A 19,626-nucleotide genomic window follows, 5' to 3' on the forward strand; every position below is an offset into this window, starting at 1 on the left:
AATCAGACAGCAAATGAGACTTTTTTATTAGTACCTACATTTTTTATAACTGCAAGAAACTGGATTACACCTCCACGGAGGCTGGCAGCTTATATATAAAAAACCGGGCAAGTGCGAGTCGGACTCGCGCACGAAGGGTTCCGTACCATAATGGAAAAAACGGCAAAAAAAAAAACGGTCGCCCATCCAAGTACTGACCCCGCCCGACGTTGCTTAACTTCGGTCAAAAATCACGTTTGTTGTATGGGAGCCCCACTTAAATCTTTATTTTATTCTATTTTTAGTATTTGTTGTTATAGCGGCAACAGAAATACATCATCTGTGAAAATTTCAACTGTCTAGCTATCACGGTTCGTGAGATACAGCCTGGTGACAGTCGGACGGACCGACGGACGGACGGACGGACGGACGGACAGCGGAGTCTTAGTAATAGGGTCCCTTTTTACCCTTTGGGTACGGAACCCTAAAAAGGTTAACGCGGCTTCTTCTGTTTTTTGCTTGTCAAAATTTATATTCATTTACCACAAAGAAGATCAAAATCATAAAATATTTTATTTTACATTCTGGAGTTATTACTATTATAAAACCCATTAGACGCGTTAACAATAACTTTAACTCATTGTTCTCATTACATAACACTCCAAAAGTACCACTGTAAAATAAATAATTTATTCACAAACCATGTAGGTACCTAATATACTCAGCCACCAAAACGTAGATAATATCAATTCAATTCAATATTTTTATTTCGAATAAAAAAATCCATATTATTGTTAGTACAAGGCTCAACAACCCTTATAAATCTATGTTAGTGATAAAAAGAACATAAAAACAAACAAAAATAATTATGTACAACTAAAAGCGGCGTGGTGCGGCGACCGGCGGCGCGTGCAGTCGCACCCAGCGCGCGAACATAGGCGAGTCCCAGCGCTGCGCCAGCACGTTTAGAATATTGTTTGGGCTGTGGCGAAGACGGTCGACTAATGACGAATATCAACAATACTTCCAAACTTTTGCGCCAAAAACTGATGGAATATAGTTTGCAATTTAGCCGTCCATATTTTTTTCGGTCTAATGGTTCAGAAGCTAGGTTTTTTCTTGTTTTTGTTTCTTTGGCTGAATGCCAAACTTTATTATGAATGCTGCATCTCGGACTCAATTAGAACTTTACTATAAAATAACCTACAAATACGAGTTGGACTTGGCCGCTGAGCTTCGGATGGTTATGTTGCCTTAATTATTAGTGATATACTTGTAACATAATAACACGGAGACAATACCTAACCCAATTTCACTGGTAGAAATACCAGAACTAATCTGTAAGCGCCGCTTGCACCATTACACTAACCCGGGGTTAACCGGTTAAACTTGGAGTTACCATGGTTACCAGTCCAATTTGACACTTGGTTAACGATTTAACCGCTTAACCCCGGGTTAGTAGCATGGTGCAAGTGGCCCTAACAAAAGTTATTTCCTTACAAATTATATATTTACTTATAAGGACTATAAGGAGGTACCTATTATATTGTCTATGCACGAGCTCATCGTTAATTATTATTTCACCTTTCCTTATACTCTCGCCAGTGAAAATTAATATTATGTAGGTAAATACTCATCACGCGGTAATACTAATAATACATAATTATCTTATTTGGAAAAGCGTTTTATGGTGAGGTGCTACAAAAGGTAATCACGGTTCATATCCCAGTCGATATAAGTGTAAGGTGCTCCTGCTATAGATAGTTCAATATACAACAAACCTCTGTTCTAAATTTCACAAAACATTAAGCTCTGGATTCTCCGATTTTCGTGAGCTGACAAATGCGGGTGCATTAGGAAAACATCAAAGTTTGCCGATCACGGCGCCCGCGTAATGACGCGCGATTTAATAAAGTGATCGTCCGACGACATTTTAAAACTTTTAATGGAAACAGGCTTTTTTAACGCCAAGCTGTGAGTCATTTTAATGCATCTTTAAATTTATGGAGATAGTACAGATTGTTTTTATAATTTACTGCTAGGGCTAAGGCTAAGGGCTAAGGCTTGCTTTTGTTTATTGTTTATTCATACAAACACACAAGCTTACAGATTAGGTATACCAAAACGCTTGCATGTTACATAATAGGAACTTACAGTATAAATTATTATTATTACACAAAAAAGATATGCGGTTGGCGTTCCACGTAAATATCCTCTTTTGAACTATCCTATTTTCGTGGACTTCACAATTTCGTAGGAGGAGTTTCCCAATTCGTCGGGCGGGACCTTTACGCACTTTCCTACTCAAGAAAATAAATAAATATTTTGGAAATATAATGGTCTATTGTAGTAGGTACATAGAAAGGAATTAAACGAAAACATTAAATAATTTTTATTCAATTTTAAAGTAATTTGTGAGTGTATTATAATGTAACAAAAAGCATTAGTATATGATTTTGGTAAACCGCGATAAAAAAAAAACAATTAATTTAGTAAAGATATAATTTATTGCTCAGAATATTTACCGAAAAATTGTCATCATCGGTATCGTATTTTTATTCCAGATCATTGGAGCGAGCCGCGACCGCATGATTCAATTTCGACAAAATTCCGACCAAAATGTTTCGTTCGCCACAACGGTAACAGCCGACACTCATTTATTTATACAAATTACGGATACTGCCCGTATAATAAAGGTTTTAAAACTCTTTACTTATAATATTTTACATCGCAATAATAACGAAATTAATATAGCGTTACGTCGCGGAAAAAAATACTTTAACCCTTAAACAGGTTGTGTATCTATAAGTACCACATAGCAAATGATTTTTTTTTGGCGAGCTGAGTAAATACAACGACCGCAAAATGTCATTGCCGTAAAGTCTATTAAGTGGGTGATATCGGAACGTAAAAAAATGACAGGTGTCAAAACAAATTTCTTTGAAAATTTAGTTGTGAAGTTTAAATCGACAACAAATGGCATTTTTTTGTACGTTTCTCCCGCTGTATAAGTTCGCTACGCCCAAAAAAAGTACTGTAAGTATTTTGTTTTGTATTTTTATGGTAGATTATTAGATAGTGTATGTGTAGTAAGTCATAACTTACCTTAGTTATTGTTTTCTGATAAAATATTCGATCTAAAAGTTTGTGGTTCGTATGAAACGTCTGCCCGTCTGGGGCACGTTCGAGTGGTTTATAAGTGGCCTCTGCCCTGCAGGGAGTTTACATGACATTTAAGGGTAAGATTCATTACTATGAATGAACCCTCATAGTACAAAAATAATATATTTTCTTTTGGTTTTTAACTTAAATATTAATTCAACGGTCAATCTTACGAGCCACGACATCCATGCGAGCCAAGAAAGTGCTGGCAGTTAGTGCATTTTGTGACGCAAGTGTAAATGTGATGTGCACATGACTTGCCCTTAAAACTACTCTGTATGGCTAACAAGGCAGTGGCCATATAAGGACCACGTAGCACCATTGGTCACGAGCAGTGGGCATATAAAAACCGCCGGGTTTTTTTTATTGAATTAGGGGTAAGTACTAAAAAAAATCAAGAAATTACTTTTCTTTTTAAGCTATTACCTACCCGAATCAGTAATCAAAAGTAAAAAATGCGTCAGGCCTGTTTAAGAGTTAATATGATACGTAAAGGTCCGTAAATTCCGCATCTCCTGCAACAAATAGAGGTATAGTATTCTCAGCTTTCTCTTTTGCTAAAACTGCGTTATATAATACAAATGTACGGTGCATTTGATTGAAACCTGTAGGTAGACGTAGGTTTATATCAAAGAATATTTAATAAAGTCCGTCGCGTATGAAGCGTCCTGTGCCTGAAAAGGTTACATATCAGAATACCGAAAATCGAAGTACCTAATATTGAATCACCTATGCTTGTTTCACCTATTTTTTTAAATACCTAATGATCAAATAACCTTAACTTATAACACCTAATGAACGAATTACCTAATGCACGTTTCACCTACAATTGGTTTACCTAAGCTCAGAATACCTATGGTCGATTTACCTAAAGTTGAAACACCTAATGCTCGAAATACCTAAAACCGATTTACCTAATACACGAAACACCTAATGTTGATATACCTAACGCACGAATTACCTAAAGCTGATATACCTATTGCTCGAAACATCTAAAGCTGATATCTATACATATTATTATAATAAAGCTGAAGAGGGTCGAAAGTCTGTACATGGAAGATATTCGAAAAAAAGTTGGCTGGGGATACTTAGAATCGATAACAGAACACGTTTCAACAGTATTTAGAATTTTTGTCTGTTTGTCTGTTTATCTGTTTATTTGACGGCGCATCACGTGAAAACGGCTGAACGGATATTGATGCAAACTTTACTAATCTGTCGAGAACATCCCCGGCCAGGTTATAGGCTATAAAAATTCAACCCCTAAAAGGGGGGGTAGCCACAACACTCGATTGACTTAAGTTTGCCCCTGAATCTTATGGTGCTACTTAGGAAGGAGGGGCAAACTTTTTTCAAATATGTGCTACCACTATAGAGTACCCTGGTAAACTAACAGATGGCGCTGAATTTAATACGTGTTGACATGAATAAGCCACCGAGGAAGGACTTTGCCAAATTAACTCTAAGTTTAGAAGAGAGGGTACGGATATCAACAAATTTAATTGAATAATTATGTTGATTTAATAATACAACAAAATTAAACGACAGTAAATTAATTTCCCCTCATTGCACAGTGCCATCTTTCGAGGAACTGAGTAAACATTAAGTAATCAAGAAAACTAAAAATGAGTTTACATAGTTACGTAGTGGTAAAATAAACACACATATCAACACGCGTATAATTGCTTAATTATTTAAAGTTATTAATTTTCTCCGTCATTATACCTAATCGTAATTATATCAAATCCATACTCATACGTATTCCTACAGCACATAATAATGGCCACGAAGGTGGGTACTTTGAAAAAAACATTGACCTCTGTCATTTGCAGTGCCGGATTAACCCTTTTAAGCAAAATAAGCACTTGCTTAGGGCACCACGTCTAGGGGGCACCAAAACCGTAGGCAAAAAAACGCGCAGGCTGCATCAGCATTGCAGTCGTCGTGGAGTAGGTACCTACATGAAACTTTTATACGTGTACAAGTACCTACCCATCTAATAACGAGGGGTCGTATTGATCAAGTAAGAGAGTGAGGGTACGTAACTAAGAACATCTCCAACGTAGGCTTTCGATTTGACCTTACGCGGAGGCCCTTAAAGTCATGGAAAAAAATCTTGCTTTCGGGCTTGCGGCCAGCCGATTTTTTCGACATAGGTTACCGATTTTATAGCGAATTTTGCTCTCTTGCACGCCAGATTTGTCGGCCAAGCCGAGTTGCTCCTTAGCCGCGATCCTGAGACCTAACTGTCAAAGTGTTATAAGGGACCCCGTGAAAGCCGAAAACTAAAAGCATCCTATCAAGTAGCGCTTTCGAGTGAAGCCAAAGAGCGAGCAGTAGAAGAGACGTGATTACATGCATAGATTCGATTTCGAGCCACTCTTTTGCAGTTCGGCGTTAGGTCTTATGCGATGCCTTCTGCCTTGCGGCAAAGTTGATCTTCTGCCTTAATTACACTTGGGCGTGGATCCAAATCCAAGCTTTCCTCTTTCGCAGTTGGACCTTCTGCCTTGCTCACACTTCGCCAATTCAATTCATTTGGTCAATTCCAAGCTCTGCTTTCTTGCATCTTTTCACCGCTCTTGCATCAAACAACCCCGCTGAGACCCTTAAATATCGAGCCCTATGCGAAGCTAGGCTGCTAAAAAACTGTCCCATCCCTTCTCTGTATGAAATCCTGGATTCGCGCTTGGTTGGGACTAAAAGTAAAAATGTACAACTGTCTATCAAATTGTGTTTTTTATATCGAAAAATTTTCGCGCTCGCTTCGCTCGCGTTTTAATAACTTTCTAAGATATGATAAAGGTGACATTCGGGTGGCGACTGCAGCAGCATTACTCTGTTGCAACGTTACTGCTGCAGCACTGTCAATTTTCGTGATAAAATGATGTAACTGATTTCCACACTAAAAGTTAAAATGTACAACTGTCTATCAAATTGCGTTTTTTTTATTGAAAAATTTTCGCGCTCGCTTCGCTCGCGTTTTCAATCACTTTCTAAGATATGATAAAGGTGACATTCAGGTGGCGACTGCAGCAGCATTACTCTGGTGCAACGTTACTGCTGCAGCACTGTCAATTTTCGTGATAAAATGATGTAACTGATTACCATACTAAAAGTAAAAATGTCCAACTGCCTATCAAATTGCGTTTTTTTTATCGAAAAATTATCGCGCTCGCTTCGCACGCGTTTTCAATTACTTTCTAAGATATGACAAAGGTGACATTCGGGTGGCGACTGCAGCAGAATTCCTCTGTTGCTACGTTACTGCTGCAGCACTGTCAATTTTCGTGATAAAATTATGTGACTGATTTCCATATTAAAAGTAAAAATGTACAACTGTCTTTCAAATTGCGTTTTTTTTATCGAAAAAATTTCGCGCTCGCTTCACTCGTGTTTTCAATTACTTTCTAAGATATGATCACCATGGTCTAGAAATGCTTAGGGCATCAAAATATCTTAATCCGGCACTGGTCGTTTGCGGAGTCAAACGATTTGGGACTCGCATTTTATACGCATTTCCATGCCTTCCCGAAAAAAAAAAGAATCATTTGCGAAAGTCTCGCAACGCATTGAGGTTACAAACGTCACGCGGTCTTCCTCAGGAGTCTGAAGAAGACCACGGTGAGTGGCGCTCTAGCCAGGCAGGCCGCTTCGCTTTCGCTCGCGCGCGTATACCTTACTGTATCGTCCGATATACACCTACTACTCTGTCGTTAAAATCACGTGTAAAATTTGAATAAGGGCGAAAAAAACTATTGATTTTGGAGTGTAGTTTTATTTAGTGGTACCTAACTGTAAAATATTTTATCTGGACTACAGTCCTCTAGCATATCCATCTGTGAACTTTACTTCAAGTTCCGCCTCCAGGGGAAAGGGAGAGAAATTAGGATTAGAAATTAGCCGCTTACTGACACAGACCGAATTCCACGCGGGCGGAGCCGCGGGCACAGCTAGTACCTAATACACGAATTACCTAAAGTCGGTATACCCATTGATCGAATTACCTAAAGTTAACATACCTAATGGACGAAATACCTAAATTCGATACACCTAATGCATGAAATACCTGAAGTCGATGCACTTAATGATATCGTCCATTAGGTATATCAGCTATAGGCGCTTCGTGCATTAGGCATAATAGCTTTAGGTGAAACGTTTATTAGGTAAAACGTGCATTAGATATATCGTTCATTAGGTGTTTCGTCCATTAGGTTATTTGAGCTTAGCTATTATAAACTTAGGTCAGTCAATGTTTAGGTAAAATGATCGATAGGTAATTTAAAAATAGGTGAATCAAGCATAGGTGATTCAACATTAGGTAAATCAGTTTTTGGTGTTCTGATATGTAACCCCTGAAAAGTAGACACCGAACTTTGAACAGACCAAAACGTAGGTAAAACGATAAATATGACCCCAGATTTCATATTAAAGAATAGTCAAAACTAAACGAGCTTTTGGAACGTAACTTTGGTCTAGTCCCTAATACCGAGAACGCGACGACATGTCTGCACTCTCCCTAAAGATCAAACAGAAATAGGACACGACGAGGGTAGGGTTTCATAGTTCAACTGCCATCTTTGACCGAATATTTTCCGTTTGACTGATATTTTGTCCTTGCGTATATTATACCACCTATGCTATGGTACCAGAATCACTAAGTTTTATGAGTAATTTAAGATTAAAAGTGTCCTACTGTGTTTTAAATTCATCTTTGTATCTTTAATATCAAGAAAGTATATCAACTTATCGATAAAGGCAGAACGGTTTGCCAGAACACGATTACAAAATATTATTAGTTATTGTACAAATCGTAAACGTGAATGCAACTGAAATCTATTTAATACCTTTAACCTTTTGAACGCCACAGACGGCAATTGACGTCAGCGCAAAATCGTGACAACGACGCCAAAGACGGCATTTGACGTCGATCGTTTTTTGATGAAAATCTACTGAAAAACACCCCACTTTTAGGTTGGCATTATTTATTCACAAAACTAAATTTTACCCCAGTGGCGTCAGTGGCACGGCAAATGGATGCGCCGTTTCGCGCTCAAAAGGTTAAACGAGCAATTCTTGTAATTCGGCGATCTCGGAAACGGCTCTAACGATTTCGATGAAATTTGCTATATGGGGGTTTTCGGGGGCGAAAACTCGATCTACCTAGGTCTTATCTCTGGGAAAACGCGCATTTTGAGTTTCTATATGTTTTCCGAGCAAAGCTCGGTCTCCCGGATATTACTAAATTAATTTATGGGAACCGCGAGTTTAGCTTTTGTATGTAATGGAATAGGTAGTTGAATTGATCTGTGATATATATTACATAATGACGAAATTTATCAACCTAAAATAATACCGAAAAACCCCTATTCCCTACTAATAATATTATAAATACGAAAGTAACTCTGTCTAAGTATCTGTTACCTCTTCGGCTTAATCCGCTGAACCTAATTAGATGAAATTTGGTATGGAGCTAGTTTATCGCCCGAGAAAGAATATATTTTGACGTTCCACGAGAAAAAGGTACCTTATAGCGACTGCCGCTTAACTACGTCACATAGCACCGCAATAGTATTGGAGCGGCGTTAATAATAGCGTAAGCGTCAACCGCCATAAGTTACATACCTTTACCCGTGGGACGTCACATATAATAGTTTTTACCAATCATCATCATCATCATCATCCCACACAGACGAAGTCGCGGGCAAAAGCTAGTAAAAAATATGGGTCCAGTATTACCAAAAAAGTTTGCGTAACTGCGTGTATGAAACAATGTAGGAAACTTCCCCTCTAACTACTTCTTTCACGCTTATCCTGGGTTTCCATTATAGAACTTTTGGATACAGTTGAGTGTAACCGGCCTTTACCGATAGTTCTCATGATAATAGGTGAAACTTTGTCTTAATGATAATAGTTGCTTATTGAATCGGTTATGAGTTTCGGTAATAATAAATTAATTAGAAGGTATAGTATACGGTAATATTTAATTTTATTTGCTTATAGAAAATGAGAAAGCAATGTATATTATAGAATGTTATGTGTGTATTGTATATTTATGTAGTTTATTAAATTTTTCAGTGGTTTTCAATAGTTCCAAATTTGATTTTTTTTAGTTTTTTCCTTGCGCCATTACTACTTCTCTGTTTAGCCCCATGGCTGACCGGTAGAGAATGCCATAAGGCATTAAGTCCGCCATTTTGTGCAATAACGTTTGAATAAATAAATAAGTATTCTCTTTATCGACAGGTTTAAGACAACTGAAGAGTTTAAGACCACTCGCCGGCAACTCATTGCACCCTCGGGAGCTTTGGTAACCTAGCTAACAATCAACAACTAATACATAAAGAAAGTAAACGGTAGTATTTTTGTTTACGAGGATTTCTATACACATATAAGCATAGACCTCGGTGGACTTTCTCTGATCAGATTGGGGAAATCCTGAAGAAAGGCCAGGTCAAGAGCACCCTAAACCGGCGAGCGTGTATGAGGAATGTTATAAGTGAAGGAAGCGAAAGGGGTATGTCAGGATCGTAGCAAGTGGAAATCCGTGGTCTCTGCCTACCCCTCCGGGAAATAGGCGTGATTATATATATTTACGTATAAGCATACATTATATATAATTGGCGAGATCAAAGCCACACGACTCCGCTGGCTCGGTCACCTGGAGAGGATGGGGGAGGATCGTGCTGTGAGAAGAGCGTATGTGGGGCACCCGGGCGGAAAACGTCCGTCTGGGCGTCCCAGATACCGCTGGAGTGACGAGGCCCAAAAAGACCTGTCCGCCCTCGGAATACCCAACTGGCGTGAAGTGGCGCAGAATAGGGCAGAGTGGCGCTCTCTTGTGTCAGAGGCCAAGATCCTCTTTGGGTCACTGAGCCAGTGATGTATGTATAAGCATACATAAACAAATTATAAGAGGTCCTATCTTTCCAGATAAGTTAATATTAAGCCTTGATGCAGGGTAAAATATATTTTACTTAAATAACTACCTACCTAGGTACTAATGAATGCACGAGGTCTCTTACGCCACGTTAAATAGGTAGTTTATGAATTCAAAAGGATCAAAGTGATGCATTTCTAGGGCTCTGGCTTGGAAATAGTGTTAAGAACTTCTATTCGCCATCAGTTATGTTTAATTATATTCTTATTTGGTAAAACTAAAAAAAAGGGATACAAATTACAAATAAAGCTTACAAATAAAAATTAAAACTATAAATTTATAAAAAGACAAACAGCTCCCTGCCGTTCCCGGTGCAAAGGTGCCCATGATGCTCGCAGCATTTCCACGCTGGATTACCACGGACAGTCTTTGCACAAGGAACGACTCGGAGCGGGGGTTTTCCCCTTCTTATTTATATCATGGAACAGAACGAAGGACTTTTACGCAAACGGGGAATTGTTTAGGCTACGTACTTTATTTTTCACTTATTAAGCACGTAAATATTTCTAACCGTTTTTGAGATACAGTTTGTTAAAGATAAGTGCAAAAATCTGTATGTTTCAACCCTAGCAAGTAGATCCTATTAAATGACACACATGTCATGTCATCAATTTAAGGCTGCTATTTAACTGATCACCAGATTTAGTAAAATTTAATACCAAAAAAATCTATTTTACCACCCTAAAATCATGAATGATCACCAAAATTATAACACCATTTTAATGTGAAATGATAACCAATTTTATTACATTTTACTATCCTTTTAAAGGAAATGACACCAAACTAATCATTATTAACCCAAAAATAGTCAATGATTACCAAATTTCAAACCCCATTTTAATGTGAAATGATAACCAAATTTATACATCTTGCTATCCTATTAAAGAAAATGACAACAAAATAATCATTGTAAACCCAAAAATAGTAACTGACCACCAAAATTAGAACTACATTTTAATGTAAAATGATAACCAAATTTTTAAATCTTGCTATCCTACTAAAGCAAATGACTCCAAAATAATCATTGTAAACGCAAAAATAGTAAATGATCACAAAAATTGTAACCACATTTTAATTAAAAATGTGCAAATATTTAATATATCGTTATCCTATTAAATTAATTAATCCACTTCGTCACCTTTTTCTAGTAGCATTTTATTTCTGTAACAGTCGCAGTTCTAACCTAACCTAACCCACTTTTCTAGTAGCATTTTGTTTCTGTATGGGTCGCAGTTCAAACCTAACCTAACCCACTTTTCTAGTAGCATTTCTTTTCTGTAAGGGTCGCAGTTCAAACCTAACCTAACCCACTTTTCTAGTAGCATTTCGTATCTGTAAGGGTAGCAGTAGAAACTTAACCTAACCTACTTTTCTAGTACCATTTCGTTTCTGTAAGGGTCGCAGTGCCTAACCTAACCTAACCCACTTAACTGATAGCAGTTTAACTTACTTTTCTAGTAGCATAACGAAATGCTACTAGAAAAGTAGATTAGGTTAGGTAGATATGCGGTGCGGGCAAACGGGGGGTTGAGCGGGAGGGGCTAGTAATTTTGGCATCAGTTTACTTTATTTGGTAATATGTATACATTTTTTGGTAATCATAGTGGTTTATTTAGGTGAAAATATCGCATTAATTTGGTCTTCAAGATTTGGTGATCATTAATGATTTTTGGTGATCATTCAATATATTTGGTATTTGAATACAATTTGAAGTGCAGTCGTAATTAAAATGGTGGTACTTTTGTATTTTTAGGCCTTATTTTTTTGGTGTTCAGTAATTTTTTTTGGTAAGCATGATTTTTTTATTTAGGGTACCAAAGTATTTTTTGGTGGTCATTATATTTGTAGCCTCAATTTAATATGTAAACAACTTTGTAGGGTTGTCACTGATATAAAAATATTTCATTTAATGATTTTGTTTTACTTTTTAATCCAGCTTTACAATTATAATGACTTGATTGTATATCACTCAGATAACACTATCCTTTCAGTTTCCTGTATATTTATAGCGGTGATCTGTCGGACAATGTAAAATATATAAGAATAACAAAATATTTTATAACTAAGTACCTACTTATAAAGACTGAAATGAAAAGGTTTTTATAAATAAAAGATACGCAAAATCAAGCATTCTAAGTACGCCTTTCTACGAAATGGAAGAAAACCCTTTAGCTTTCCTAAACCTACGCGTCGTAAGAATGGCTTATATGAAATAACACATTTTTGTTTACCTTTGTTTTATAAAACAGCAAAGAAAGAAAGGATTCAGAGAAACCGAAATAGTATACGTAATACATAAAAAAAACCGGGCAAGTGCGAGTCGGACTCGCGCACGAAGGGTTCCGTACCATAATGCAAAAAAAAAAACGAAAAAAAAAGCAAAAAAAAAACGGTCACCCATCCAAGTACTGACCACTCCCGACGTTGCTTAACTTTGGTAAAAAATCACGTTTGTTGTATGGGAGCCCCATTTAAATCTTTATTTTATTCTGTTTTTAGTATTTGTTGTTATAGCGGCAACAGAAATACATCATCTGTGAAAATTTCAACTGTCTAGCTATCACGGTTCGTGAGATACAGCCTGGTGACAGGCGGACGGACGGACGGACGGACGGACGGATGGACGGACGGACGGACGGACGGACAGCGAAGTCTTAGTAATAGGGTCCCGTTTTACCCTTTGGGTACGGAACCCTAAAAAGAGGAATAACTCACCGCCGCAGGTGAGTCCTTAGAGGATATAACCAAACTGAGACGTCTGTAACTTTCGGTACAAAACTGTGTGCCGATTTTTGCCCCTCTATCCAGTAGGATCCACTATCTCCATCCACCAGTGGATTGAATAGCACGCTGAAGTTCACTGTGATCCACCATTTGTCTCGGTGGATCCTGTGATACTTGCATCTCTTAATATGCTCCACCGGTGGATCGAACAGAATTCAGGGAGCTATTCCATCCACTGGTGGATCGAGATAGTGGATCCTACTGGATAGAGAGATTTGCGGGGGAGGGGCACGTCAAATAGGTACGTAACGTAAAAATAGCGATCGGCTCGATTCGGGAAATGAATTAGAGATTCACTAGATCAGAAATAGTAAAGATATGTGACTTTCCACGGAAAAAGGTACCTTATGGCGGCTGGCGCCGCGATCGGGAAATGAATTAGAGATTCACTAGATATGAAATAGTAAAGTTAATTATCGTTACTATATCGTCTCTAGTTAATCTCTAATTCATTTTCCGAATCGCGCCGGATGTCAGATAATGAGATAAACGTCAGTCCCTACGATAAGTATGACCATTGGCCGCCTATTTTAGACAGAGGGGAACGCCTGTTAATGGCTACTTCGTTTGGTTATATCCTCTAAGGGTGAGTCTCGAACCCGCGACTCTAGGATACCAGCCCATCGCTGTACTAACTAAGCTACCGAGACTTACCCCAAGACGCGAATATCTCCACCATATCCTATCATGTCGCTAACTCGGAGTAATTAACAATGGAGCCGCCATTAACAGGCGTTCCCCTCTGTCGAAAATAGGCGGCCAATGGTCAACCACATGTCAACCATATGTATGGACTGACGTTTATCTGACATGACGTACCTATACATTTGATGTGCCCCTCACCTGCAAAACACGGCTGACTATTTTGTACCGAAAATTTTAGACATGGCGTCTCCGTTGGTTATATCCTCTAAGGTCGCTAAGCACCTACCTAAGGCACATATGAAGGTTGCATTTATCAATCGATTTTCGTGAAATTTTGTGAGCAAGATAGATAATCTATACTTTTTTTGTCGACTCAGTTTTTGGTTAACGAAGCCATGGCAGTTCGCGATGTCGACAGCTCACAGAGCCTCTACTTAATAATATTGCTTTGCATTAATTGCTTGTACCGGCTTAATTGCCACATATTATTAAATTTCTTGATTCAATGCCCGCCTAACTTAGCAATTGACTACTTCAAAGAGGGATACATATTGATCGACATGAATAAACAATTGAATATCCGACGAACAAAGACAATTAATCGTGCGATTAATCATTTTAATCGCAGACGCAAATTATAACGGCCCCGACTACCATTACGGCCATTAATACCAAGCCGTGTTTACTTTCTCCGTCACGCAAAACCTTACAACTTTTAATAATACGCGTATTTAAATAACCTGTAATTTTAGTAAATCGGTGCACGCGCGTATTGTGTAGTTTGTATCAAATCAATCTACTCGTGACTTGGCGTAATAGTTTTAAAAGTAGCTTCTACGAGCAATGTTACAATGTTTTAAATAATAGGCTGGTTAAAAGTGGAGCTAAGTATAATAACTCATAATAGCTTATAATGCACAAACTCACTAAATTCTCCAACTACTATAACCTACAGCGATATAACATTATGATTATACATTTACATAAATGTGTTAGTTAATACATCACATACACAATACATCACATATTTAGGTACATATATTAAAACGGAAGTCTCACAGAAGTTTTGTTATTAAAATTGTTATTAAAATAGTTCCAACAGCACCGTTATTATCAAAGTAGCAGAATTTGACAATGTAAGTACTTACTACTGCTATTATTTTGTATGAAGAATGCTAGTAGAATTAGCTTAAGAATCGGAGTCAGCATTTTTTTTTTTATTAGAGATAAATCACAATTACATAATATTTTGATCCAAAAGCATCGTTAAACCAGAATGGTTTGTCCCGATACTCCATTCCGCAGTACTTAAATATACAATAGACACTTAAAGCACATCTAATTCGTAAACAGCATAATGAATATAACGATTGCAAAAAAATTGAGCGCATCGTTATCACACCGGCCGGCCGAGCAAGATAAGAACCGGTCGGCGCATAGGCTGCTCCATTTGTGCTAAATGGAATAACATAATTATGCATTTTAGTTAAAATAATTTAATTGTTTAAGCATTTCTTTTTTAAGAATATTTCCTATATTATTTGGTGTTATCTTATCTTTCCAATCTTTAGGTAACTTATTTATTAAATCTGGTATGATATAATCTGATGTTCTTCTGCCATAAAAAATATTGAATTGGGGCTTTCGAAGCATTTGATTTCTTACTTGCCTCGTATTTATTGGATGAGAGATTAAATGCTGGATTTCATTTCTAAAGTATTGCTCCTTTAACATATGGTATTTAAATTTTGTGTGAACGGGTAGGACTTGAGCATGATATTTGCTAAGAGAAAGTGTGGACATGGAATCATAAAAATGGTAGTATATTAAGTATATGTGTATATACTCGTATTCTAGTATTTATTTGTTTATTCTATATGTAGTTTATTAAGTTTTTCAGTTGTTTGCGAAGATCTAATGAATACCTCTTTACTTTTCTCATTGCACCATTTTTATATGTCCCTGTTTGGCCCAATGGTTGACTGGTGGAATGGTTGGTGGTATTAGGCATTAAGTTCGCCATTTGTACATTACTTTTGTGTTTTGTGCAATAAAGTTTAAATGAATAAATATAAGTCATCGTTTATGAAAATATAGACAGATAACGTTACAATAATCTAATTAAAAATATGCTAGAGTTAGACCAAGAAAAGTCTGCAGCGGTTTTGATATCCCACGCAGTGCAAGCGATATTTTAAACGTCAAACTTCTATGAAATTATGACGTATAAATAACACTTGCACTGCGTGGGCTATCAAAATCGCTGCAAACTTTTCTTGGTCTAACTCTAACAAAAACTGACAATAGGGTCACATCAACATCATGCATGAAATAAAGCACCAGATAATTATTAGAAACACACAAATATGAGTTATTTTCAAACACAAGTTTTATTTAATAAATCGGATAGAAATATAAAAAGTAGGTGAGTTGACCGTGACGTCACGATGTAATCTGCCGTATTCGAACTTCAAGATATTCACAAGAGACGACACGTACTAGATCCATTCTAGATACGTTATAGTTTAGATATCAACTAGTTCTCTTTTGCAGCGCAATTCGGGCAACCAGTGTCACTTTTACGTCAGATAGAGTAAGATATCTATTAGATGTGAATTGGATCTCTAAGTCATATCCTGTGGAAATCGTTCAAGAGTATCTGCAGAATCGCGCAAATGTCAAATTTGACAGGTAACATCTTAAACATATCGTTATCGTATCTTGGTGATGTCTAAAAGATATCTAATAGATGTCTATTTCAAAATCCGAATCGGGCCCAATGTTTCATATAAATTCCATATTAGCGAATCGTTTTGACAGTTCTAAAAAAATAACTGATTTGACTAGTAGGAAAATACCCTGTTCAAATCTAAACTGATTAACGACCCGATACGAACTTTAAATAAGATACGTCAAATATTACGCCTAGATACGATATGGATTAGATATGTCAGTGTCAAAAGTGACGTTTTTGTTTGAAGAAATCCATATCGTATCTAGACGTAATATTTGACGTATCTTAAAGTTCGAATCGGGCCGAAACTCAAAGTGTTCAATCAGTCATCAAAAATGCAAGCGTGTTACGTTTCTAAGTGCTACGAGGCTAGGCTGCTACGCCGTAGCTCGTAGCGCGGGGTCATGAAAGTAAAAGCAGTCTAAGCGAAGCAAATCACTTTAGTACTTTGCTAGCTCTATTTCTCTTTTTTAGAAAAGGCTGCCGGAAAACCTTTACGTTCCGATTATTATGATGAATAAAGCCAATTTTCCAATCCCTCTAAAATCAGATCATCCGTTTGACCAATCAAAACTTTTGGGTTCGAAACGTCCGAGCTTAGTCGTACTAACGACGCCCCGAAATCAGATTCACCTAATTATACAGAAAAATCACTGGGACCGCTACGAGAAAAATAATCATTGCGAACAGGTGTTAGCAAAACCGGGGTAAAGGAATGCAAACACGGGCCCCAAATTAAGCTGAGCCGAATTCAAAAAGTTGAATAAACAAAACGTTGATTTATTGAAACAGTCAAAGGGTTGCAAATTAGCATATAAATATTCAAACACCGAATATACATGTATATATTATACTGACCTTACAACGTCCTACAATTTATTTAAGTCACTCATGTAGGGTGTCATCACGTCAAGTACCACTTAAAAATATCACTATCACTTAACGTAAATATCGCGGAGCGGAGGTGCGGGGGCGAGCGACGTGCGTTCTCCTCGACAGATCGCGGCAAACTGAGCTCCGACTTCAGCTAATGTTCCAAGTTTGAAAACCGTTCGGCAGTTTCCGCCGAAGATCGGGTGCAGCGTTATTCTGTATTTGGTGTTGCAACTCAAGTATTTGCAGGACCGGCGATGGGTGAAAGCACTCGTAAATCTGAAGAGAATCATCCTTCACTTCACTGGCGGGGAATAAATAAGTCTGGTGCAACGGTCTTAAGATATGTACATGTAAAACGGCACCTAAGCTGTATCTTTCGCAAACTCGTAACACGCAGACAAGTTTCATTGAAATTGAACTGTAAGATCATTTAAACTCGGTATCTTTCTGCTTTTGTAAGAATAGACACGAATTTATCTAAATGTGCTTATCTCGATTTAGCTACAAGTAGAATCGAAGGAGTTCTGACAAGCATCCAATTTTGTTTAGACTATCCCTGACTGGATGCTTACTCGTACCTACAGTTTGTGTCATATAGTAGGTAGCACCCAAAGTATTGAGAGTTTGGTACACCATATAAATTGTATGGCGTACCGAACCATTTGAATTCTTTGGATGCTACATACTATGACAAATTGAAAGAAACTAATTAATGAAATGCAAGTTTGTTCCCATTGGGCCTTGGGAGGATGAGTAACAGTATTATTACGAACATCAGTATATTGTTTCACAAAAGAGCAAAATTAAATAGCGCTTTTCAGTTCGCGTTCGGACGGTCGATGCAACCGGTCTTAACCTTTTCGACGCCGTGTCAAACACAAAAGCTGTCACTCGTACGCCACGTAACCGAGGTGTCAAAACTGAAATTGAACTTTATGCATATTCACGTAGGTCTATGTTGCTCTGTGGTCTGTGACCGATTAATCGGTCTTTGGCGTTGAACCTGCGGTGCGGATATATCGGTCATTGGCGTCCAAAAGGTTAAGTCAAGTTAGTCAAACTGATGCAACATTAGGCAGTGGAAGCACTCCAGCGAGTATTTTTAAAGATAACTAAATTTTGTATACGAGCATCCTGATGCGACGCTTGAAGTAACACACGTTACACACGTCTACAATTCCTAGGACGAAAGCGGTAGGTATTTGACCTTAATCATTGCATGGGTGACATTTGCTGCCATATCACGACTGCCTATGCGAATTAATTTAAACTACTTAGAAAAGGTTATTCGCGGATGGTCTATAACGCAAAATGATTAGTGTAATATTTTGCCTATATCACTTTTAGTCTACATCGCGAACGGTCCAGAACGCAAAATGCCTACATCATTTATCTTTACGTAAGCGATGTCGACGGAGCCCCGCTGTCGCGGGGCTCCTATTCTGTGCTGTTTGGCCTTCGGACATTTGAAGATAACTAACGAACCTAACCTACCCTAGCGATATAAAAAAATGGTTATTTTGCGTTCTAGACCGTTCGCGATGTAGACTAAAAGGGATATACTGCCGTATTCGAACTTCAAGATATTCACAAGAGACGACACGTACTAGATCCATTCTAGATACGTTATAGTTTAGATATCAACTAGTTCTCTTTTGCAGCGCAATTCGGGCAACCAATGTCACTTTTACGTTAGATAGAGTAAGATATCTATTAGATGTGAATTGGATCTCTAAGTCATATCCTGTGGAAATCGTTCAACAGTATCTCCAGAATCGCGCAAATGTCAAATTTGACAGGTTAGATCTTAAACATATCGTTATCGTATCCTGGTGATGTCTAATAGATGTCTATTTCAAAATCAGAATCGGGCCCATAGGCAATATATTACACTAGTCATTTTGCGTTCTAGACCGTCCGTGACTATACCCTTAGAAACCCGATCTACAAATATCACTTCAGTAACACCGATTAATAAGTAGAGTTAGACAAAGAAAAGTCTGCAGCGTGTTTGATAGCCCACGCAGTGCTATTGTTATTTTAAACGTCAAACTTCCATGAAATTATGACGTATAAGTAACACTTGCACTGCGTGGGCTATCAAAATCGCTGCAGTCTTTTCTTGGTCTAACTCTAACATTGATTACTCATCCTCAGTAACACGTAGACAAGTTTCATTGAAATTGAACTGTAAGATTATTTAAACTCGGTATCTTTCTGCTTTTGTAAGAAAAGAGACGAACTTATCTAAATGTACTTATCTCGATTTAGCTACAAGTAGAAATCGAAGGAGTCCTGACAAGCATCCAATTTTGTTTAGACTACCTATCCCTGACTGGATACTTACTCGTACCTACAGTTTGTGTCATATAGAAGGTAGCATCCAAACTATTGAGAGTTTGGTACACCATATAAATTGTATGGCATACCGAACCATTTGAATACTTTGGATGCTACCTACTATGACGAATTGAAAGAAACTAAATGAATGAAATGCAAGTCTGTT

At 37.6% G+C, this 19,626-nt stretch overlaps 1 protein-coding gene across 1 annotated transcript in view; it reads right to left on the reverse strand.

The window, feature by feature from the left end:
• The window catches only part of LOC134792383 (acid sphingomyelinase-like phosphodiesterase 3b), an 88,113-nt gene extending 70,537 nt beyond the window's left edge, over nucleotides 1-17,576 (reverse strand). The window contains exon 1 of the mRNA XM_063763670.1: nucleotides 17,103-17,576. The gene's annotated coding sequence lies outside the window, so the exon portion shown is untranslated. The remainder of the gene's footprint in view (nucleotides 1-17,102) is intronic.
• Nucleotides 17,577-19,626: the final 2,050 nt, after the last annotated feature.

This window comes from Cydia splendana, chromosome 7, assembly GCF_910591565.1.
Source record: "Cydia splendana chromosome 7, ilCydSple1.2, whole genome shotgun sequence".
NCBI classification, from domain to species: domain Eukaryota; kingdom Metazoa; phylum Arthropoda; class Insecta; order Lepidoptera; family Tortricidae; genus Cydia; species Cydia splendana.